Source organism: Nyctereutes procyonoides, unplaced genomic scaffold (assembly GCF_905146905.1).
Source record: "Nyctereutes procyonoides isolate TBG_1078 unplaced genomic scaffold, NYPRO_anot_genome, whole genome shotgun sequence".
Classification (NCBI taxonomy): domain Eukaryota; kingdom Metazoa; phylum Chordata; class Mammalia; order Carnivora; family Canidae; genus Nyctereutes; species Nyctereutes procyonoides.
Window position 1 is genome coordinate 6,337,197 of NW_026575146.1, and position 23,838 is coordinate 6,361,034.

Genomic DNA, 23,838 nt, shown 5'->3' on the forward strand with positions numbered 1-23,838 from the left:
AATTTTTTTTGACTTTTAATAACAATATCTTTTTAGTGTTTCTTTCATAGTAAAGGAAAAAAAAAAAACCCTGATTTACTAAATGCCTACTGGATGCCAAGCTTTCATTCACCTCACAAATATTTATTGAGCACTTACTATGTGCCAGGGACCTTTGAGGTGTTGGAGATGGCAGCAGTGACTGATAGACAAAATTTCTGTCCTTATATAGTTTACATTTTAGTAGTGAAAGACAAATGAGTAAAATGTATGTCTGGGATGAAAAAGTACTGTGGAGAAAAATAGGAAAGTTGGTTGGAGAACGGACATTGTTTACTTGCTGTTTTCAGAACTGTATTATCAATCTTATCCTTGATTTCAAAAACAAGTTACATTATACATAAATTTTTTCTTGAATATACTTTATAACTTTTGAACACAATTACGTTTGTACTTTCGAGTTACAGTTTCCATTGATGGCAGTTTCCTTTTGTTAGTACTTCAGAAAATTGCTTCATTGCTCAATAGAAAATCTGGAGACTGCTATCCTGGTTTTGCCACTGACTAGCTCTGTGATTTGGAGAGGATTACAATTATAAATTACACATTTTGTGTCAATTATCTGATATGTAGAAGGAGTTCAGTAAGTTGTAACATTTTTGTTTACTGTTTATTGGAAAGTTCTGTCAAACAGACAGTTGAAATCAGTGACCCTTCCAAAAAGCTCTCATATGGTGACCCTTCCAAGAAGCTCTCATAACACTGTGGGGCATTGTTTAGTATATATTTCATTTGAACCAAATCCTTCTTGTCTGATAGCATAAGGTTAATTAAAATGCACCTGTAACTTATAGTACTATCTGGGAAATTGGTACAGTTGTCTAGTCAATGTGATATTGGGTGTAAACCTACAGTGTTTTTCTGGTGACAGAACATTGTGACAGTCCTTATCACTTAGGTTGATGAGCTGGATCTGAGCATTTTGACAAATACAAATACTGTGGAAGATTTCAACTTATACAAATACCTAATGAAACGTTTAGTACAGCCTGGCATATTTTAAGTATTTGATAAATGTTCACCTTTTTCATGATTTATGACTCCTTTATTATGTGAAGAGGTAATCCAAAGAATTCACAAAGTATTAAGGAAAACTTTTACAAAGATAAAAGAAAAGAGTGCAGATCTGGTGGGTTTTTTTTGCGGGGAAAGTGGAATAGCCAATCAAATTGCAGGGTTTTGGTTGTTTTTTTTTTTTTTTTTTCATTTTTATTCTGGAAGATCACTAACTGAGCTTCTCAGGGAAAGACTGAGCTTATTTTCATTTCAGTCTTGACTTCACCATATCGTCAGTGGCTGGCCTCTGCTTAAGAGCTCAAGCAATATTGTGTGTTAAATGTTGAATGGTTCGTAGTTTTTCTGTGTATCACAACTCATGTTGGTGGTAAGCCACTTCTGAGTTTGAAAAGTGACTACTGGACTTAAGTCTTTGAATCTCTAGTTTAAGTATAGACTAAGATGTTAGGCAAAGTCTTCCAAATGCTATTTTTTTAAATCTAGCCAACAATTTGGAAAAATATAGAAACTGAAAGGAGGAAATCAATTATTTGCAGCTAGATTGGCACTTACTAACCTATTCCTATGAAGTTGTTGACAGTCAAGTGAAAAAGTAAATAGCAGTGTTTATAAGAAGAATAGAAAAAATAATTTATGCATAATTATAAATTCATAAAATTAAAAGACAAGTTTATCTTTCTCTTTAAGGCACTTTCAGTGAAACTGTAGATTTATACTGGCTTTAAATTAAATGGCACAGTCACGTTTTTACATTCTTATGATGTGGGGAATATTGGTGTTTTCACAGAAGAAACATCCCACTCCGCCCTACTTTAACAGTAATCATTTTTCATATGTTTACGTCTTAACATCAACTTTTTCCTGTTTTGTGGCAAGTTATCCTCTGCCTAATGAATAGTAATTTTAGCTTTCTTAAAACCTAAGATTTCCTCAAGTTCTAAGGCATTTAGTCATTTATACAAAGTATTTCTTGGCTTTAAAAAAATGTTCTTCAAAGGTATATAGGAGCAAATTGCTTTATTCAAATATGGTATGTTACAATACTGTTTTAGAAATGAGATAGAAATATATACAATTGAGTATTTCTATATTCTTGTGGGTTTTTGTTTGCTTGTTTTGAACTGTAACCTACCACTAAAAAGGGATACTCCTACAAAGTGTCAGTTTGAGTGGTTTCAGAAAGCAAGTCTCAATTTATCCACAAACATGTAGAACATAGATGAGGGCATTGTAAAAATCTGTAGTATTTTGACTGTGTTCTTAAAGAAAATGGCATTCTTGTTTCCCTTAAAAAAACAAAAACCATCTGACCTATAAGTCACAGAAGCCAAATAATAGAGGTTGGGAAGGTTCTACAGAGAGAGAAACAGGAGAGAAATAAGAGTAATGTAGAATTTAACAAAGATTTTGGTGGAAATATGTGAATACTGGTTGTTACTAATAAATTATTCAAAAGAATGAATCCATCAAAGTCTGTGATGCCTGCAACCACTCCCCCCCACTCAATCTTGCCAAAACAGTAAGTCAAAGCAATGCCACATTCCTAGATACATTACAGAGATTAGTGCTACCCGTCAGTAGTCTTGAACATTTCTAGAGGGTAATTCTGACTATTTAACTTGCTTGTTTGGCTGGTGCAGAAGATAGGTTCTGGGAGAATGACAGCAAATTATTGCCCCTTCCCCCCAAAAAAGTGTGGAAGAGTCCTTTTGATTACCAAATTCTACCTATCCCCTGGTACTTCTAATCTGAATTATTAAATAATAGTTACTTTTTTAGCTTAAAGTTTTTCTCAACATTTATATTAAGGGGAAAAAAATTTTGGCCCTTTTTGGTGTCAGCAAAACTGAGCACATCGCAGATTTGCTTCTTGTCATTTTGCCAGCTGGGCAGGCCAAAGATACTGCCTGTTTGATCATTATAGAGCCAATGGCGATTCACTGGGATGATTTTCCATTCCCTATCAATGAGAGAAAATACTTGCCAATACAAAAGAAAACTTGAAATTGGTAACTTGACCTTGCAGGTCTCACACCAGGCAAGTTTTGCTTAGTCAGACAAATCAACAAAAACAGTAATTCTGTTACGAACTGGAGAGAGAGGAGTTGAGGGGAGTTTACCTAGTTTTAATTGTCAGCAACTGAAGAAAGTATTACTTTGATTTTGAGTTGGTCTCTCTTGTCACCTTGTCAAAGTAATTTTAGTTACTTCAATATATACTCTTCTGTAACTAAATATCTTAATTTTACCATGGTGAGGTTCAGTGAGGTCTAATAAAAGACCTGCGCCTTAAAGTCAGATGAACCCTAGTCAACCTCTGGGTTGTATGTATAAACATATATCTGTAAGTATGTGCCCTTGTATGAATGGCTCAAACTCTTTGAGCCTAGCACTTTACTTTAGACAAATATGTATCTAATAGCTATCTTGAATGGTAGTTTTAACTACATTATCTGTATTTTTTGTTACTTAGTACTGTACCAACATGAAACCTGGTGTAAGCATAAATAGTCAAAATGCAAACTATATTCTATGTAATCCTGTACTTTTCAAGGCAGCTTTTCTTCTCTGTAACTTTCTCATGTCAACTTCATATTGAGTACCTTCTATTTAGTTAAGTTTAATTTTTTAAAGTATTAATCTTTCAAATAGAACAAGGCAAATTCTTGTAGTTATTACATTAGACATATAGCTTGAATCGTTAGAAGTAGTTTTGCATTCAGAATTTTGCTTTGTTAGATTTTTTTCTTTCAGAGTACTTATTCACTTTATTTTTCCTCAACAAATAGAGTGAAAAGGAAGTAATTTACCTACTGTTTAATTTATTGTTACTCTTTAGAACAAGGATGAAATAAACAGAACATCACCGTTATTTTTTAATCACAAAATAAATGTCTAACTTCTTTGTATTTTCCTTACCCTTTCCTGTGAAGAAGCTTACAGGAAATTTTGAAATTTGAAGTTTTCAATTTGAAAGTAGTCCACACTCATTATTAAGTTCTTTCTAATGAAAAGCATTAGAAAATTGGCATGGATCATATTTGAAAACACCTTAAATATGAGGTTAGATATAATACCATTAAACTTGTGCTAATTTATATAAAATGATCTTTGTATCTTTTCTGTTTTAAATTCCTAGTTAATTTTTTTTAGTTACTTCAATAATACTCTTCTGTGTCTGTAGGGATATAGTGCTAAGTTTCTTGATGTTTATTACTGGATTAACTGTGAATTTTTGTTTTGATTTTTTTTTCCTAAAAGTTTTTTTTATTTTAATCTATTGAGTGAACTAATGTGATTGTTGTATTTTGCTCTGCCAATTAGTATTAAGTGCTATCTGCATAAATAATATCTTAACCATATTAATAAATACCATCTGTTTATTGATTGCCCAGTAAGTAAACTTCAGAAGTATCCTTGGTATTCTAAGTAATACAAATAACTTATTACTAAAATATAATTGCTGTAGTTACTGTTTAAACAGAATGAATGAATAAATAAATAAATAAATGCCTGCACTTTAACAAGTATGTTTAGAACATTTTGTAGTATGTATATGAAATCTCTAACCCTAGAGGTAGTAGATACACTTTAGTCTTACACACGTGCAGTTTTTGTGCAGTCTGTAAAATAAAGCCAGAAATACAAAGACTGGAAATCTAGCCATTAATCATTAGTAACATTATTGCAGAGAGGATTATGAAGTATATATTTTTTTCAGTATTGTTTCTATACCTAAATAATTTTTCTTTCAGCAAGTCCGTATGTAGTGTATAGGATTATTTATATACACACAAGTTCCATTTTTGTTTTCCTCAAATACCATTATTCGGAAAACTTAACATGTTTTTAGAACCTTTCAGATGGGTCACTTGATGCCAGTAATTAGGTCAGCAAATTAATTTTGCTTTTTTGCCCTTTGCAAGAGAGCCCAACTTATATGTAGCAAATCAGTAATCAGTTGCATAAGAATTTAAATTGAAGAATCTTCCCTTTAAACATTCATTACATTCACATCTGTAGTATAAAGATAGATATGTGGGCTGTTCTGTCCTGTCTTTTATGCTAGCATTTCCTGATCATAGGTTTTTATTGGTGCTAAGTCATCCCTAGAAAATAGTTATAGAGAAGATAGCAATTAGGCCAAAAAAACACTTGTATTTTGAAGGGAATTCAGAGCACAGTGTATGTTCCATTTTAATCCATTGAGCATATTGTACAGCTACTTGGGTAACTTTTAAAAGGCAATTAGTGACCCGATAAACATGGATGTTTACTCTTTGGAACTGAAGCAGATGTATGTAGGCATCACAGTTAAGTAGTTGGTAGAATTGAAGAGAAAAGGTACCCAAGGAGATAATCTAAGATACCATTGTCAAACAAAAGTTGGTGGAAATACGGGTACTGTGTATTTGCATTGAGAGTAACTTGCTCTTTTGCTTGGAACTAGCATTTATCTGAATGGTACTTGACTAAGGTACTGTTTGCCACTTTATGATGATTTTCTAAGGAAATGGAAAAATAAGCTTCCATTTCCACATAGAGGATTCTGCTTTTTTACATAGGAAAATGTATTGACATGAAGGGTTGAGCTTGCTGACTTGTCTTTCTTTCCTTTTTGAGGTTGTTTTGTTTTTCAGGGTTTTGTAGGTGAAGTGATTGGTTGGCCCAAGTAAGACACCCTCATTCTCTTCAGGAGATTTTCCCCTCATGACCAGTGGCATGAAATTATAGGATCAGTGTTCAAAGCCATTCCTGTATGTCTGCAAGCGGAACAAGAAGTACTCTTTTGGGGAAGGTAGTTGGTTCATGGCAAAATTGAATGGATGATCTTAGCCAAACCAAGCTATAGGATTAGTACCTCAACTTTTATAGGTTATCAGGCAATCAAAAGAATAGAAAGAAACTCCACAGAGTTTTTTCAGATGCCTTCTATGATATACTTGTGGAAAACATTGGCTAACCCAAGGAGTATCGCCTGACTCATTCTTCCACAGTATCTCATCACTACATTATTTATTAGTCAACTTAATTCATTTATCCAGTAGTTTTGAGTTAGTTTTGAGTTTCTGCCATGTGTTAGGTACTTTGCTAGATGAAATGGAAAGATTAATAAGATACAGTTCTTGCCTTCAACAGACGTGTATACAAACTAGTATGCTATTCTGTAACAAATGCAGCAATAGTGTTAAACGTAAAACCCTTAAGGAATCTATAGGAGGGAGTGTCTGACTCAGTGAGGGATAAAGGGATACAGAGGGAAATCTTCATGTGAAAGATGATATTTTATCTGAGGGTATGTCAGACTAGGAGTACAAACTGGGAGAAGAGAGGCTCTTTCTGCCAGAGAAAACAACATGTGTGAAGGATGGAGGGAGGGAAGTCCACACACCTTCAGCAACTAAGTAGTTTCACCATGCATGGACACTAATGAGTTAGTAAGAAATGAGGTGGAAAATTAGAAGACAAAATGAAAACACCTGTGTGTTCTGTAAGGTAGATTTGCCTTCAGTCTACAAACGATGGAAGGCTGGTGCTTAAATTAACATTCTAAAAAGATGTTTCTGGATGCAGTTTACAGAATATTTAGAAAAGAGCCAGGCTTAGAAGAGAGGGACAGGCCTTATAACCATATATTTGGATAAGGAACTGGATTAGTGAATTTAGGCAATGATTAAAGAAAAGAGTAGGTAATGAATTTGAGAAGAGAATACGGAGTGTGAAATAAAACAAGGTAATGATCACACACGCCCTGGCTTGAGTACCTGAGTGCATGGTGTAGTGCCTGCCATTTACAAATGTAAGAACATACCAAAGCAATAGCAGGTGAGGAATTTGAGTTCTTTTTGTTGGTTTCAAGGTTCCTAATAGAAAAGAGCAGTGAAATACCACTTTATTGGGGAGAGACAGGGAAGTCTTCTCTGATTAGACGGCATTTGAGTAGATACCTGATGAAATGACAAAGGGAAAGAGCTTCCAAATAGAGGCAGTAGCAAGCACAGAGGCCTTTAGGTGGGGGGCATGCTTGCCATATTCCAAGAGCAGGAAAGCCACCACACTTGGAGCTGAGAGAAAATGGTAGATGAGATCCAAGTATTCATTTCAAGTAGTGTCTTTAGATAGTAGTAAAGAACTTAGATTTTTTTGAGGCTGTGATACGAAACAGTGAAGGGTTTTAAGACATGATCTGTTTGCCTTTTCTCCTCATTTTATAGAACATATGTTTGCATTGTGTATATATGGCTCTATGTTATTTATCATATGTAAGATTTGTGTAACCATCACAGTAAGGATTTAGAACTAGAGCTGTTCCATCACTATAAAGAAACTCCCGTGTGTCACCCTTATGTAGTTACCGCTTTTCCCCAACCTTAATCCCTGACAACCACTGATCTGTTCTCTATCACTATAATTTTGGTGCTTCAAGAGTGTTAGATAAATGGAATCATCCATTATGTTATCTTCTGAGATTGGCTTTTTTTGCTCAGCATTGTGTTCTTGATCCATCCAAGTTAGTGTGTATCAATAGTTGATTCTATTATAATGCTAAAGAAGTATAACACTGTATGGATGTACCACAATTTGTTTAACCATTGACTAATAGAAGGACTTTTGAGTTCCTAGTTTGTAAAAATAAAACTCTATGAGTTTTTGTGAAAATACATTTTCATCTCTTTAGAGTAAGTCCCCAGGAGTGCATTTGGTGGGTTGTGTAATAAATATGTTTACCTTTGTAAGAAACTGCCACTTTTCCAGAGTGGCTATACCATTTTACATTCCCACCAGCAACATATGGAAGATTAAGTCTCTCCACATCCTTACCAGCGTTTGGTATGGTCAGTATTTTTATTTCAGAAATTCTAATAGATTTGTAGTGACATCTCATCAAAGCATCAGTTTGCATCTCCTTAATGGTTCATGATGTTGAACATATTTTCATGTACTTCGCTATCTATATATCCTCTGTGGTAAAGTGTCTGTTGAATCTTTCACTCATATTTTAATGGGTTTTTTTTTTCTTCTTGTTTAGTGAGTTCTTAAAATATTCTGGCAAATGCTTTGTCAAGTATGTGATTTGAAAATATTTTCTCCTGATCTGTGGCTTGTCTTTTTATCTTCTTGATCGAACTTTGCAGAGCAAAAATATTTAATCTTGATGAAGTCTGACTTATCCATTTTTTCTTTTATGGATTGTGCTTTTGTTGTTAAGTCTGAGAACTCATTGCTTAACCTGCAATCCCAAATTTTCTTCTGTTTTCTTCTAAAAGTTTTCTAAAAACTTTACATTTTGGATGCACTTAGCACTCTGTGACCCACTTTGACTTAATTTTTATTGAAGATGTGAAATTTTGATTCAGGTTCATTTTTGTCTATGGATGTCCAGATTGTTCCAACACTGTTTTTTGAAAAATTATATCCTCCTTCCATTGAATTGCTTTTGTACATTGAATTTTTTGTCAAAAATCAGATGATAGTGCTTCTAAGGGTCTATTCCTGGATTCTCTGTTCCATTGATCTTTGTGTCTGTCCCTCCACTAGTAACTATCAGTTGTAGCTATAAATAATAAGAATTAAAATCAGATGAAATTCCTCCAGTTTAATTCTCCTTTTTTCAGATTTTTTCTTAGCTACTTCAGTTCCTTTCCATGTAAAAGTTATAAAATTTTGCAGAAGTCCTGGGATTTTGATAGGAACTCCATTAAATCTATAGATCAATCTGAAGAAAATTTGCATTTTTATTTTGTTGAGTGTCTCAGTCCGTGAACATGGTATATCTTTCCTTCCAAGTAGGTGGTCTTTGATTTCTTTCATCAGCATTGTGTTTTTGCCAACACACAAACCTTGTACATGTTTTGTTAGACTGCTACCTATGTACATTTTTTGGAGCAATTATAAATGATACTGTGTTTTTAATTTTGGTTTCTAGTTGTTGCTAGTTTATAGCAGTATGATTAATTTCTGTTAGTTGACCTTCTATCCTTAGACCTTGGTAAACTAAACAATTTTAGAAGTTTTTTTGTGGATTCCATGGATTTTCTAATGTGTCTGTGAATAGAGAGTTTTATTTCTTCTTTGCAATCTGTATGCCTTTTATTTGCTTTTCTTGCCTTACTGCTCTGGCTAGTACTTCCACTGTTGTGTGGAATAGGAATGATGAGATCAGAAAGGCTTATATTGTGCCTGATCTTAGGGGTAATGCATTCAGTTTTTCACTATTAAGAATATGTTCTGTAGGTTTTTTGCAGATGCTGTTTATCAGATTGAGAAAGTTCTCTTTCAAGTTTAAGAATTTTTATCATGACTGGGTATTGAATTTTATCAAGTGCTCGTCCTACATTAATTAATAGAATCAAATTTTTATTCATTAAACTCTTAAGTGCTGGTAACTTTTTAAAGATTCACTGAGGCTGCTGTGTAGAATAAACTATGCGGGTGGGGCAAAGATATAAGCAGGGAAACCATATTGGATATTATTGCAGTAGTCCAAGTGAAAGACGATAATGGCTACTTGCGTGGGCAGGAATTGCTGATGAATTGTATCTGAGGTATAAAAGAGAAGTCAAGGATGACTCCTAAGATTTTTGGCCCAAGCAATTGGAACTATAGAGTAGCTGTTTACTGAGTTGAAGAAGACTGTGAGGTAGCAAGTTTGGGCTGGGCAACCAAGAGTTTTGTTTTTGAGTATGTTAACTTTGAAAGGCCTATTAGACTTACAAATATCAAGTAGGTGATATGATATACAAACTAGAATTCCAGCAAGAGATTTACGTTAGAAATAGAAATTTGGGAGTTATCAATTGAGTTAATGTGTGAGAAATTATAGTGATATTTATTAAAAACGGTGTTATGACCTTTTTCTTTTTATTATATTTATTACATTTGTATATATTTATTATAGTTATATATATTATATTTTATTATAGCATTTTTCTTTATGGCTTATTAGCAAAAATGCTGTATCTTCTGCCACATGAAGAACTTTGTTTCAATTTGGATTGGTTCTGTTTATCAGCAGACTGTGTATCTGACATTAAGTGCACCAGAAATTATGAGATTAGGGGATATATATTTCCTGTAATAATGTATTTAACTGCTTATTTGGTGAGAAGATGACTATAATAGTAGTATAGGCACATGTGTCTTACTTATTTTCAGAAATTGGTCCTGAACCTTTATAAAAGAAAGTATTTCTATGTGTATTGTGAAAAAGCTTTGACACTATTATTTAAATGCCTTATAGGCTTTCTGTGGCAATATTTCTCTTGTGGGTAAAAACAGGACAGCCAGAGAGACAGATCAAAAACAAATATTAAAAACAGGGATGTAAAATATCTAGCAAGGAAGAGACTGTGTCTATTTAGACCCAAATATAAATCAGTAAAGGGAGAGGCTGAGCCTCAATTTAGATAATTGGTAAAAAGACAGATCTTCTGAATTCCATTCAGGTATATTTACTTCATATAAACATATTTCAGAAAGTATTTTTTAAATGCCACAGTCTTTTCTGTTGTAAATGATTAATATTTTCTTATTGATAATTTTTCTATCTCTAGCACTTTTAGTTCCTCTATAGTAGGATTTACCGCATTGTGTTATAATATTCTGTTTACTTTCCAGTGTCTCCCACCAGATGTAAGTTTTTACAGCAGTAGTACAATGCCTTAGCACTTAAGCTCTCTGTATTTGTGAATAAATGAGTGAACTCACACACTCAGCTAAAATTTAGAGCTAGTAACCTTGCTTGGTTTTGAAAGTTAATGAGTTTTTGAGATTCCAGAGTATGAGTTATGCTCATATGTCACTTCCGAGTACCTCATTTTGAGCTGATGCTCTCAAATGAACATTTTATTCTACAGAATGCACATAGCAACAGTACTAAACCAAAGTTAGTGAGATACATACTTGCTTTTTGTTATCTGTTCTTTTTTTTCCTTGTGGTAATGGATTTATACAAAATCATCTCAACTTTGGCCCAGACTTCTTGTGCTAAGTGGGCACACATTGCAAATAGTAGGCTGGGCTTAGAGTTTAGCCCGTAGTAGTATGTCTCATAGAAAATTCCCTGTGCACATTTTAAAAATCTTTTACCTAGTCCTCCCCATTTTCAGGTAGATGGTAGAGTTACAGGCCAAGCTTCTCGTCAGTAATAATTATAATTTATTCCTTTCAGCTTTACAAGACAAGCATACCCTGAGCCTTTATTGTTCCAATGCAGATTTAAGCACCCTGAGAACTTTTATTTTTGCAGCCATGGTATTTTATTTCTAGATCCATAATGTGTACATGTATGTGAATATATATGTGTGTGTGTGTGTATGTATCTATATATATGTATATGTCACATTAGTCCATAACAGATTAATAAAGTTTATAGAAGCTGTCTCTGATATTGTTGATGCAATAATAAATGCTTATAAATGTTAGCTGTTTATAGAAAATATTTTATATTATAAATTAGCTATAAAATTATTACCAAAATAATGAACTTAAAGCTCTAATCATTATTGTTATGCTTATTTTCACTTGGCTTTCTTGACCCCACTCTTTCCTGAATTTTATCTAACTCTTCTGATTCTTCTGTTGTAAGTTCTTGGTCTTCAAGTCTCTTTTCCTGCTTATACCGTTTCTTTAATTCCCTAGGTCATTGTCCCCACCTTCTACTGAAACTCATTACTGTATGATTCTACAAATCCTGTTAACCTCTCTCAGGGAGAAATGTGAGTGATTTAGCTGTTTTAAGAGCTGGAGAATGTGTTATCACTATGAAATAACAGCTTAGCAAGGTCTAAGAGTAGAATAAGCCACCAGATAAGAGACTGTTGTGTTACTGTGATTGTCCAGGTATCAGATACCTGAACAAGGGCACTCTGGGTATAGAGAAGGGGATGAACGCAAGAAATATTTGTGGGAGTAATCAGTGGAACTTGGCTATTGATTGTATATAGCAAGGAAAACAATTGAAAACCCTGAAATTGCCAGCTTCAGAATCATACTCTATTATTAATAATTGACATCGAAGTCCATTATTGGTTGGGAGGCAGTGAGATAAGTTTTGGACAGGATAACTTTGGGTTCCTAGCTTGGCATTGTCAGGCTGTTAGTTTTACTTGTTCCAGTCTGTCTACACCCAGCCCTTGCTAGCCTTCCCCCTCACTCACTCTGAATGTTATTGCTATTGATCTAAGAACTTCCCTGTAGGAAAAGTAGCTTCTTTTTGGTTACAATCAATAGTAGAAATTGTAATGTGTGGAACACAATTCCTTGTTTCCTACCCACATTGCCATTATTCTCTTCTTTTAACCCTTCCCTCTAGTGAAAAAGATTACTTAGAATAGTATTTACCACCATCACTACTACAACCTCACCTGACACCCATCCACCCTCTGGGATATTGGTACATAAGTCTTTATATTTTTTAAAATAAATGAATCACCTTAGTAGAGATCTTTGAAGAAAAACTTTGTGAAGTGTTCATGATTAAAACAATCAATGAGTAGAGTAACACTCATTCATCTGGTTTCATTAGGTAATAAATATGGTATATAAGATAACTGAAACTTATCCCAAAATGTTTTTTAGTAGATTTTATGTACAGAGATTTTTATATTATATATACACTATGTAGGTTTTACACACACATATATATACATGTATGTGTGTGTATACATTAAATAGCTCCAAATATGTTTCTTTATAATGTTTTACATGAGATTTACTACATTCTGAAATAGGGACATTCGCCTTGCTCCACACTTAACCTGTTGTGAAAGATAGAAATAGCTTTTTGTTTCAGAGCTTCAGAATGAAAGTCAGGAGCCCTAAGTTCTAGTCCAAAGTCTAACAGTAAATTCCTGTGTGAGATATTTTGTTTTTTTACCATTGAATTGGTGGAAAGTGGAATAGTGCCTGGCATGTAGTAGGTACTTAGCAAATATTTTTGAAACAAATCATTGTCTTATGTCTACTTCACTCCTTTTCTGATTTATCACTTGGGACTTCTTTACTACCTAGTAAATAAGCTTCTGAGTTTTTAATATAATAGGAGTATCTAGGTTTTGATTGAAGTGAACTATTATACCTAATTTATATTGTCTTTTAGCTGTTTAGTGGAATTTTTGGCCTTTTTGATGTGTTTTCTTGTATACTTAAAAGTTGTCAAACAAATGGTTTCTAATACTTGATTTATTGAGAATACTTTCCTTAATATAATCTGCATGCCTTTATAATATGTAAGCAGGGTCTTATTTACAAGGATATAACCCATGTCCCCAGGGGTCTTTTAATACAGATGAAGAGACATACAAGTGGAACTGTATGAGAATAATTAAATGTTAGATGATGAAGAATTAATCCACAGGTATAGATGGGAGTTCTAGGAATTGAGAGAGCCACGTGGGCTGAAGCAGTAACAAAAGAATTCAAGAAGTAGATGAGACTTGAATTGGTTTTGGAGAGTAGTAAAGACTTTGATAAGCATCAAGATGGAGAAATGACGTTCTAAGCCAGGGCAGTAGCTTAATCAGGAAAGAAAACAGGATTAAACATGTTCAGACAAGCCTGACTAGATTCCTATGGGTGTGAGGACTAGTTGGAAATAAAAGTTAAGTGGACTTAGTATGAGTTTTACTCTAGACTTCATGAAACTGCAGGGGTCAGAGGATAGAATTTAGAGAAATCCTGCGTTTAGATGAGGAAAAAAAAAAAAAAACACCTCACATCTTTATGTTTTCACTAACAGGAACCTGTAACTGAAATTTAACATTTCCTTGTATTGACAGTTCCCTATTTACAGTGGTTTGGCTTACAATCTTTCGACTTTCTGATGGTGCAAATGAGATACGCATTCAATAGAGATCATACTTTAGATGTTGAATTTAGATCTTTTCCTTGGCTGCTAATAGGCAGTGCCAGACTCTTGTATGTTGGGCCGTGGCAGCAAGCCACAGCAAGCCTTCCCCCTATCCCTCTCCCACCCACCCCCACCTCCTTTAGCCACAAAATCATGACTGTAAACAACCAATACACTTATAACCATTCTGCACCCAAACAGCCATTCTGTTTTTCACTTTCAGTGCATATGCAATAAATTAAATGAGATATTGAACAATTTATTATAAAATAGACTTTTTGTTAGGTGATTTTGCCCTCATGTAAATGTTCTGAGCACATTCAAGGTAGGCTAAGCTAACCTGTGATGATGGAATGTTAGGTGTATTCAATGCATTTTTGACTTACAATGCTTTCAGTTTACAATGCGTTGGGAAGTAACCTCATGGTAACTCAAGGAAGATCTGTATTATGATTTTAAGCAGTAAAGCACAGTAGAATTAGCAGTGCCTGTGACTTTATTACTAATAGTAAAGCACAGATATTTTCATATTACTTTATAATTGTTGATATTTCTGAATATAATTTATGTAGATTACTACTTCAAAATTATGATTATTAGACTTTTAGATTTTATTTTGTTGAGTGTTAATAAAGAAGTATATATATTAACATTGCAAATACAGGTTTTAAAAGAAACTTGGTAACTTTCAGTATAATTGGTTTTGTTTGTAATCATTTATGCATTTAATACCATATTTTTAAAAGATAATTAGATTTTTAGTAAAAGTGACTTTCTTTGTAATCCTGTGTACTGCATTTAATGCATTTAAAACTATTCTGAGAGAATATCTGTAGCCAAAGAGGTCAGTGATACCAGATCTAGTAAAACCAGATGGGAAAAGGCTTTAAAAACCATACCAAAGAATTTTAGTTGGAATGCTAAGTAGAGGAGGAGGCTAATAAGTTTTTTAATTTGTTTAATTACAGAATGAATACGAGTTAACTTAGAAAATTAAAAAAAAATTTTTTTGTTTTAATAAGCTTAAAAAAGGAATTATTTCACAGATATAGGTAAAGTTTACAAGGTAACAAAAACATGTCAGTAATCTCACACTCATTACTCTTATCTTCTTTTCATGTGTCTGTTCCAGTTTATTAAGTTCTTATGCAGAGGAGTGAAGTATTAAAGTGATTATATAGGAGTATTTTTAATCTTCTGTACTATACCTGATAGGTCAAGTGGAATGACGTTGGTGGCAGGGAGTTAAGCTTTGGGTCTGGTCATTTAGATGTGGGATGATTTGGGTAGTGTGGTGGTGGTAGGGGTAGAGTAGAATTGGTGATTCTAAGAGGTATTAAGAAAGAAAGGGCTTGGTGGTAAATATGGGGACTGAAATGCATGGAGTGGTTTAAGGGAAAGTAACAGAAAGTTAAGGACAGAATGCCTAATTTAGGATAGAAATAATAATAACTGTACAGGTTCACAATACTTTATCTGTAACCCGAGGCCAGCTGTGTATTGGAATTCAGAATTTTTTAAATTTTAGAAAGGCAAGATGGTATTTATATTGTGTTATTGCATAACACCTCCAGCAAGGCCTGAGACATCACCCAATAATTAAACACTAATATTTCTGCAGTGAAACATAGAAATAGTCACAGTAAGCAGGTTAACTAACGCCTATAAATAGCCTCAAGTCAGTTCAAAACAGCTTTTGCCACTACCAGATGAAGTTTTTTATTTATGTATTTATTTATTTTTTAGATTTTAAGTAATCTGTAGACCCAGTGTAGGGCTGCAACTTATAACCTTGAAATCAAGAGCCGCATGTTCCACCGATGCCAGGCACCCTGTCCAGATGAGTTTTGACATGAAGTTTCGTGAAAAAAATCTCTTATGAACTTTTTAGATTTCAGAACTATGGAAGTTATTGTAGACTACAGTGACTATGACATCCAACGAGGAGAGTCTTAAGAGTTGTGTTTTGAGGAATGTTGATGATGAAATGGATAAGATTTGAAAGAAAGAGGGGGAAAGAAAGGCAAGAGAAGAGTTTAGGTTACTTCAGTTTTCAGGCTAAAAAGAAAATTACTACTTCTGATATAAATGGGAAGTTGAGGAGGGAAGCTATTTTGGTAAGGAATTTAAACTTTTATTTTTCAAGTATTCCATATTGGTAGAATGAGCTTAAAAGTTTACAAATGGAGTGTAAAACTTCTTTTAAAATGAACTCTTAATTTTCAGAACCCATGATTCTGACGTTGAGACATGGAAGTATTTCAAGGTTGAGAGTCGTTGAAGAGGTGTTCCTAGATAATTACGGATTGTGGTCCTACTCACCGAAACAAAACCTGGAAATAGATTGAAGGGAGTAGAGTGAGATACTTGTACCCTAATAGGATTCTTTTCCACCTGGTTGAATCTGATACAGCCATAATAATTTATAATGATGTGAACACACACAGAAGTAGTAACTGTTGCAGCGGCAGTGGTAGCTGACATGTTCTGTTTGAATGCTTTCTACATGCCAGGCAGTGTTCTGAACGTTTTACAGCAAACCTAGTGGGGTCATGACAGCAACTAGGCAGGAAGCATTAGCATAGGTACTATTATTTTGATTCCCAGTTCACTTTAAAAATCTGGAATATAGATAATTCATGAATATATAGAACTGAGTAGGTTTTTTTTTTTTTTGATGAAGTAGGTATTAACTCAATTGCCATTCTGTGATTTCTTTAAAAATCTACTTCAATAAGTGGACTCCTACATTAATACTGTCATATAAATAAAATCTCTTAGAAATAGGAACAGACAAGTCTTTAACAAAAATGAAATCAAGTTCAGTAGTTACTCTTAAAATTAGTTTAATTACTTTATATCTACTGTATATAAATGTATTCATTTACTTTATGATTCATAGTTTAAAAAGGCAAATTTTGTCTTAAGCCTTTATTCAGATTCTGCTACTGACTTGTATAATTCAAACTTCATATTTTTATTAAATAAGGATGTCGGTCTAGATAATACATAAGGTTCCTTTCAACATCAGTCTCTATGATTCTGAATGTTTAGGTTTCATCAAGTAGAAGAGAAAGATTGAACTACAACTTAAAGGAGATTCTCCTTTGATTTTGATGTAAGTGCAGATGAGATGCCTGAGGAAGACAAGCGAGGATGTGTCCTACTGCACCTGCATCCTTTTGACAAATGTTAAGAAGCATAGAAATAACGAGAATGTGTACGCTCTTGACCAGAACAATTTTCAAGGAAAGAATGATCAGTAATCATTCAAGTTAGTAGTCAGTCAATCAAGTTAATACAACATAGAGGAAGGCACTGTGGACCTGTAGTTAGAAAGACACAAATACATTTCTTGCCCTCACTATCTCACTGATTGAAGTTTGGTAATTAGTAGATTACTTAATTTTCTGAAGCTTGCAAAATGAGAGTAATAACTACCTAGCCTGCTCAGTGGTTTTTCATGAGGATCAAATGATATAATGAATTAGAAAGTACCCAATAAAATTTAAAATATTCTATGGAGTTATGTTATTGCAAAATGGTGGATGAGAATCCTGAAAAGGTTATTTATTGTATTTGATCTGAATAAAACCATTATCAAGGAGGAAACTTAGAGGCAGATTAAAATTGAAGCCATAGTAACTACTAAGTAGAGAAATTTGGCAAGAGGTGAATGGTAAGGACAGATGGCCTAGCATAGCATGTTCAGTCCTTACATTGCTATTGCAGTTTTTTGTATGTGTATGTTTGTGTTTCTCACTTGAGGAGGAGGAGGAAGAGGGTAGGAAGTACACTCATTCTCTTTCCTCAGTGCCTTGAATAAAGTAGCAATTTTAAGAAATAGTTTTGTGAATACTTTCTGGACAAGACTTAACTGGTAAGGAAATACTTTGTGGTATGAGTATATACATGGATGTATGTTTTAAATGGTTAAGACTTAAATATGTTCATAGATTGAAGGGCGAGATCGAAAAGGTGGTTGGTTTCCTCAAGGAGATGTGGCCAAAGGGTATCGATAGCATTGGGAGCTATAGATGAAAATGCTGGTCTTACTAGTAAGAGACTATTCCCTGTAAAAAGCACCAGACCCAGTAGGTTTTACCATTGAATTCTTAAAACTTCAAGCCCTAGATAACTATTTCAGAGTGTAGAGGAAGAAGGGAAGCTTCCCAGTTCTTTTTACAAAGCCAGCATAACATTATAAAATATGAATGTAAAAGATTATACACCAGTCTCAAAAAAGTCGGTGCAAAAAATGTTTAATAAAACTGTCAAATGGAAATTGTCGTTATGTTAACAGAATAATACTGTAATGAAGTAGTATTCACTCTAGAAGGTGTAATGATAAATTTATTCATATGTTAGTAGGTGAGAGGGGGTTATAAATATCTTAAGGGATACCAAAAACAGGGAGATCAACATTTATTTCTAATAATCCTTCATGAAACAGTTATAAATGAATAGACCTAAGATTCTACATATCTCAGACCAGAAGTCTGCATTTTGTTATTAGAAATATTAGTATTTAGTGAAATACTAAACTTTTTAAAAGTCATGAATCAAGAAAATTCTGGCCAGTATTAACTATTCTATAGTATTGTCTTTGGAATACTATCCAAAGTAATTAGACCAAAAAACAAAATAATTATTGAAAGGGAAGAGGCAGATTTATTAGTTGTAGATGACATTGTATATCTGGAAAGATAAATCTATTTACACATTACTGTGAGTAATGAGATTTCATTATAGCTAGTTAAAAACAAAAATTGTTTAAAAGATTTTTCTTGATGGTCTGTAAACTAAAAGCCCATCGATATGGATTAATGAATGGGAATCCTCATTCTTAAATACTTTTTTTTTTTCTTTGCCTTCTAGGGAATACAGACTGAATTTAATCCTGTCATCTCCAAGTAAATTGCAGTGTGTTTTGAATGAGACACTTTCCATGTTAACTTTTAAAAACTATTTTGAAATAACATTGTAGCAGTGAATACAGTGACTTTAAGGAAATCTTTTTTTTTTTTTAATTCCTTGTTACTTTTGATACTTGCTACATTACTTGGTAATGCTAGGGAAGGTGTAATCTGATCTTTGAGCCATATTTGGTAAATAATAATTTTGTATGGAACCCACAGTTCTATCAGTAAGAGGAAAATTATTGCCCAAATGTAAGGCTTTTCTTTGCCCTTACAGCATTTCCTGATTTAAAGACCAAGTTATATCATGCATGGAATTGTTTTTTGTTTTGTTTTGTTTTTAAAGTATGGCATATACCAGGGCAAGGTATTTTTTTAACAGGAGTGTGTGGACAAAGGTATTTTCTACTTGTAGGGAGAAGAATTACTTGTCTCCTTGTTTACCACTGATTCTGTTTTTATTCTGAAAGTTAATTGTTAAATTTTTATTCATTGTCAGCTCTTGACTTGAGCTCTCACACATTCATTTCCTTTGTAGAAACGACTGCAGAGTTTTAGTCCACGGCCATCCTGAAACCAGATTTGAACCTAGATCTGTCTCTCCCAGAATATTTTCATCAACAACATGCCATCACACAAGATGGGACATTTACATTTTTCTTAAAAACTACTTTAATTCTGTTTCACTGTGTTGTGTTCCTAGTCACTAGAAATGCAGGGAGTTAAGTTCTTTGAATCCTCGTCGTCACTATTTTTTTTTCCTGTTAGAGTTCTCAGTCTGCCATCATTTTGACAGTAGCAGAGCATTCAATTTATTTTGACTGCTCTGACATTTGTTTCTTAGAGAAACTCCTATGGGTGCCAGCTCAGCTCACCAAGCACAAAGACCTTGTTTCCCGGCCCTCATACAACAGTCTACCAATTTTAATACCCCTCCATTTCCGTAACCTTTGTAGTTACTGGGTTTGTTTTTTTTTTTTTTTAATATGGACCTTACAAATTTACACACACACAAAAATTTGAATCTATTTTGGTAATGGAAAAAAAGAATTTCCAGTGTGGTTATGAACCACATCTTATGAGCTGTTCTTTGCCTCCCACTTTTAGAATTACCAAGTATTTTTAAAAATTGGAACCTGAAATTCAGTTCATTGCTTGGACTCATTTCTTAAGAAATGTCTGAAAATTGATTGTAGGAAATTAGGGGAGCAGTTAGAAGATGATTGGAAATAAGATAGCAAAAGGAGCAAAATGACCTGAAAATGAGAACTTTACACTTTTACCCGTGAAAATGGATTTGTTGTATTTCTTCTATACTCTGTAGTCCCATATTGGACAGTCTGTTGCCAAAAAATACCACAGATAACAAACACATAAGCCACTGTTTCAGTATCTGGAACTGGGAGTCTAGAGTAGAATTGGGTAAAGTAAGACAATGACTTTAACTCATGTAAATAGCATCTTCTGGTACCTTGTAACTTAAGAGATCCTTTTTCTACCTCAGAATATTTTATGTGAGACACACTGGGAACTACCTCTCTGCTATTAGATCTCATAATGTTATCTGGTCACGTTTCTTATTCTGCCTACCTCTAGTTTACTCTAGTTTCTCTTCTGCTTTCAAGGCTCCAGACCCAGTTCCTGGACCTGCCCTGGAAAAGAAGTATCCAGTAGAGATGAGCTCACTGCAGTTACTTAATTAAAAATTTGTAAGCTGCAAAAATGGCAATGGGCCAACCAAGAACAGCTACAATTTGAATTTTTCTATTTCCAGGTATGCTAAAGTCCATGGCACCAGTCAAGCTTAGCCTGCGTAACTGCCTTACTATGACATCTATAATAACCAAAACTTTACTTTCAAAATCTGTGGTCCTCTTGCTTTCAAGTACAGTAACATTCCTAACATCTAGGTAACATGCAGCTACTCTTGACTTTAACATACCTTTTGCCTGAATATTTCTAATTTAACTTGTTTGCTAGTAGTAGCAAACTAATGCAAAAACAATTTAAGAAAAATAAATTTGAAATGCTATTGAGTTAGGCCCTATATATGTACAAAAAATACTCCAGTCTTCATTGAAAAGTAGATCTTAATGACAACAAAACTGTCTTCCTTTAAGAGGTTCACATACAGTACAAGTATTACTGGGAGTTAAATAAATGACCCTAGTTCTCTCAACTGTTCTACACTACTAGTAGCCTTTACATAGAGTTAATGTATTCTTCCGTAATTGGAAATCATAAGATATCTAATAGAACCAGATAATGTATTATGTAGTACTTTTTACCTGAAGAATTTTAAATGTAAGTATATAACTATTATTTGCTGTATTTTTACTTGGTTCAAAATAAATCAGGTGAGAAAGTCATTGTACTTGGAATTGTCCTGGAAAATAACAAAACCAAAAACTGAGGTTTCCTGTTGCCTTAGATTTTAACGGAATCAAAACTGTTTATGGATAGCTAGAGGGCAGAGGGCAGTTAGCTTTTAGGGACTTTTATTGCTTTTACCCACTTTTATAGATTTAGAAACAAGATTAATTAATAAAAGGTGACTTTTATTTACTAAATTGACAGCCATACAAATCTTTCTTTTATTTTTTCTGAAGATTTATTTGAGAAAGAGTGGGAGGGGGTCTAGCAGAGGTAGAGAATCCCCAAGCAAACTCCTCGCCAAGTGTGGAGTCCAGCATAGGGCTCAGTCTCATGGCCTGTGAGATCATGACCTAGCCGAAGCCAAGAGTTGGATGCTTAATTGACTGAGCCACTCCCCATATCTTTTGTTTTTCAAGTTCAATTCAGAGGAATTTTATATCCTCAGTGTGAATTTAAAAGATGATTCTAATATCCTAGCTTGTGCTTTAAAAACTCTCTCCGTTATGTTAACATATATTGAATTTAATGTCAATCAGTGTAGTAAGCATTGGGTCACTGATTATGTTCCACATGATTTGTTTGGTACTGAAAGGATTGTATCTTATGAAGTGTTGAATTAGGACTGGAAAGGGTTACTATAGGATCATTAGGGAATTGGAGGGGAAATTCAAGAGACAACTGCATTTGAATTTCAAGTCTTAACTAGTTATCACTGTGACTAGTAATGGTGAAACTTTTCAACATTACTGAATGTGAATTTTGTATAAAATACCATACTAGGCACAGAAGGGATGTGGAAATGAATAAACCTTGCTTTCAGTGATCTTACAGACAAGTAATACTAAAAAAGTACCAGAATAGGAGTGTGAACAGTGTACTGGAGAATACCGGAGAGAAGCAACTTTGTGGGGAAGGTAACACTTCTACCAAGCCTTGAAAGATAGAAAAAATTCTTTTGAGAGAATGGCAAGAATATTTCCAAGTTATGGTATTGAAAAGTGTGTAACATGTTTTAGAAATTATAAGCAAAAAAAAAAAATGTAAGCAATCCATTGTGCCTAGAGAATAAGTATATAGGATATGTTAGAAGATCTATGTCATGCATGCTCTCAAATAGGTGAATAAGTTGGGACTTAAGTAGTAGGTAATGAGAATCTGTTGAAGATTTCTTAGCATTGGTGCACTTAAGTTAGTCTTTTGAAAAGCTGACTGTGGTAGAGTAAGGGTTGACTTGATGAAGTCAGAAATTAGACAGTTGTAATACCTAATTAAGGATAGCATTTATTGGTCTATGTGCCAGAGTTCACTGTGTGTGAAGAGTTTTACTTACAAATTTCTCATTTAATCCTTATTACAGGAATGTGAGAAGCAACTGAAAGTTACTTATTGCTAGGCATTTAGCACAGGACCTGGGAAACAGTAATAGTAAACTAGTAATGCTACATTGTGATTATACTATAAACTCAGAAAAGTGTTGTTGTCCACTTTTATGTGTGATAACTTTCTATAAGATACTGTGTTTATTGAGGGACTCATAGTAACAATAAACCTCCTTTTTCTACTACCACCTGCCTTTTTCTTTTAAACAGTTAAACCATCCCATTGGTGGATGAGTACTTTTTCAGTTTGAAAGCTGCTCATTAGTTACATTGAGTTAGCCTTTGGTTGGAAAAAAAAAAGGGGGGGGAGGAGGACCTGGCTTTTTTGTTTCAACAGGACTGAACCTAAACTTACAGCCCATATATAACATTTAAATCAAAATGTAACTATAGATCTCATCGGTCAGATATCTGGAAAAGACATAATTGTTGCAGCTGTTAACTGAAACAGTAACAGTTTCAGCATTGATAACCATAGGCTCTATTTGGAAGTATATATAGTTGGCTAAGTACAGGTACTTTGAAATTATTCTACTCTTATTCTTCTGCCTATATATCAGAATACAAAGAATGATGGATCGTCTACCATCCACGTGTCCCTTTACCTAGCCCTCTCCAAAATAGTGTGTTCTTTCAGAACCTTTCCTGTGTATTCATATAACAGCTTTTTAAAATCTATTTTTTGTATCCCCCCTCTTTTTTTCCCTAACCACAAGGATATCCTTACACATGAATTCTGCATCTTTTTTCTTTCATTAAAGTCATAAAAGGTCTTTCCATTTAATTGTTTGGATATCTTAGTCCACTTAAAAAAAAAAAAACAGCTGCATGGTATTCCTTCATATTGCTATACAATAATGTACTTATTCATGCCTCGATAGAGGTTGTTTTTAGTAATACACATTGAAATTAAACGTATTCGTCTCAAGATTAGATTCTTTTATCGATAAAGGAGACCTCCAGTACTTTAGTATTTGTAACAGATTTCATTCAGCCCACCTCACAGCTGATTGCAGTAGCAGTGGGTTAGGGACACCACAGTTATGAACTGATGGTTTAGAATTCTGATCCACAACTCACTTGGTGGGAGGTGTGTATATATCTCCTAATGTGTCTACATATGATTCTCTTCCGTTAAAAGGAATGGTGTAACAGTTGTCTCTGCTTCACATGTGGGGAAGATAAAGTGAGATAATAGATACATATGTTTATAGAAGTCCAGTATAAATCTGAATTCTAAATTATAATCTTTTCAAAA

General features: G+C 33.9%; 1 protein-coding gene across 3 annotated transcripts in view; it reads left to right on the forward strand.

Annotated features, from left to right (window-relative positions):
- Nucleotides 1-23,838, forward strand: part of TAB2 (TGF-beta activated kinase 1 (MAP3K7) binding protein 2) — a 91,282-nt gene that overhangs the window by 3,892 nt on the left and 63,552 nt on the right. Inside the window, exon 2 of one of the 3 annotated variants that reach the window (XM_055310099.1) lies at nucleotides 20,451-20,599. The exons of 1 other annotated variant lie outside the window; for it this stretch is intronic. The gene's annotated coding sequence lies outside the window, so the exon portion shown is untranslated. Of the gene's footprint in view, nucleotides 1-20,271; nucleotides 20,600-23,838 lie in introns of those variants that run through there. One more of the 3 variants, XM_055310100.1, reaches the window with a different exon arrangement.